Raw genomic sequence first — 2,107 nt, 5'->3', positions numbered from 1 at the left:
GGAAGGAGATTAAATGAAGAAGGGAGTGGCCGGCTGGGATGACCTATTTACAGCTTCGGGTGAAGGGAAAGCTCTCGGTGCCAAAATGATCCACATCGTTTCCCTTTGAGAAGCTGTGGGCCCGAGGGAAAGGCGTCTATAGAGCAACGCCGCCGTGCTGAGAGCTCACCCGGCGCAGAGCGCCGTACGGAGCGCTCGGGAGAGTACGACGCAGACGGTGAACAGACGCGTTCCCTGTCCGTAAGGAGCTGGCGGTCCAGAGCACGAGCCCACCCGGGGGTCTTCTGCACTTCCGGGGAAGGATATTTTTCTCCCCGCTACATCGAAAACTCCCCGGGGGCGAGATGGAGTTTCCTCTATCTACTGGACTTGCTCAAACCCTCCAACGGCTTGCTCGAAAACTGATCCCGGCTCCGCCGCCTGTCTGCTGCGTGACCTTGGGTGAATCGCTGAACTTCTCTCTCTGTGCCTCGGTTACCTCGTCTGTAAAACGGGGATTAACCGTGAGCCTCACATGGGACGACCTGATGACCCTGACGATGGCGCTTAACAAATACCAACACTGTTATTATTATTCTAATGGCAGCCCTGCCCTGTGTCTGCTGGGTGATCCTGGGCGAGTCACTTCACTTCTCAACGCCCCAGTGACCTCCTCTGTAAAATGGGGATTGAGACCACGAGCCCCACATGCGGCAGGGACTGTGTCCAACCTGATTTGCTAGCATTCACCCCGGCGCTCAGTACAGCGCCTGGCACGCAGCGCTTAACCAATACCCTAATTATTATTATTATTATTACTACTTCTATCGCCATGACTTCTCCACTGCTGTTACGCTGTGAGCCCACTGTCTGGTAGGGGTCGTCTCTGTTCGCTGCCCAATCGTACTTTCCGAGCGCTTAGTACAGTACTCTGCGCCCAGTAAGTGCTCCGTAAGTAGGATTGAATGCGTGAATTACTATCAGTACTGCCTCCAACCAGGACGAGAGGAGGAAAAGAACGTGCGTATGTGTGTTTGTGCACGTATGTATGCGTGTGGGAGGGAGGGAGGGAGAGAGGGAGAGAGGGAGAGAGAGCCTATAAGCACACCGGCTTCAGGTTTCTGGTGATGTGGATTCCACCCCACCCCACCCCCCCACCCCCCCCCCCCCGTAGACTATAAAACCCGTGCGGGACAAGGAAAGGTTTCCAATCTGAATAACTGGTATCTATCTCAGTGCTTAGTATCGTGTTTAGCACATAGTAAAAGCGTGAGCACCACGATTATTGTTATTATTGGTAAGTTCTCATCAATGTCTATCCTAAATCCCTCCTGCTGCAATCTGAACCCCCTTCTTCTCGTCCCTGCCCCCTCAGTAGGATCAAAGAGTGATGGCTCGTTACCTTCCACGCCCAGCCTTCTCTCCGATATCATCCTCATCGTCATAAACACCATCTTTATCAGCATTTATTGAGTACTTACTGCATGCAGAGCTCTATGTTAGTTATTTGGGAAAGAACAGTTGTAGCAGAGAAAAGGCGGACCACGCCCCTGTGCCAGGTACATATGGATTGTAGTATTTGTTAATAATAATTTGTATTTTTTTTAAGCTTCACTACGTACCGAACACCACATTAAACCGTGGGGTAGACGGGCTACCATCCCCATCATGCCCAAGACTCTCGTCCAGAGGAGAGAGAACAGGTATCGAATTCCCATTTTACAGTTGAGGAAAGAGGCCCGGAGAAGATAGGTGACTTTCCCGAGATCACCGAGCGGGCAGGTGACGGAGATTAGAACCCAGGACCTCTGGCTCCCAGGCCAGTGCTCTTTCCGTCAGGCCCCGCCGCTGCCGCTGAACTCAATCTGTGTGTGAGGGGGCGCGGAGCGGCGACACCGGCTCCACGATCCTGGCGCTGAACAGTGACCCACTCACCTCTCTCCCGGCACAGACGGTCGGCCCGTCGCTCCCGCCGGCCCCCTCCCGGAGGAGCCTCGAAGCCCCGGCCGACCTCCTCTGAAGAAGAGTTGTTGGCGTAGGGTTCGTCGGGTCCGCCGCGTCAGGCTCGCCGTAACTCTGAATAGTCACTCCGTTACACACAATGCCAGCTTTCTCGGGTCTGAGGAAT

The sequence above is a fragment of the Ornithorhynchus anatinus genome, chromosome 15 (assembly GCF_004115215.2).
Source record: "Ornithorhynchus anatinus isolate Pmale09 chromosome 15, mOrnAna1.pri.v4, whole genome shotgun sequence".
NCBI classification, from domain to species: Eukaryota; Metazoa; Chordata; class Mammalia; order Monotremata; family Ornithorhynchidae; genus Ornithorhynchus; species Ornithorhynchus anatinus.
Note: the sequence above shows the minus strand (reverse complement) of the source record.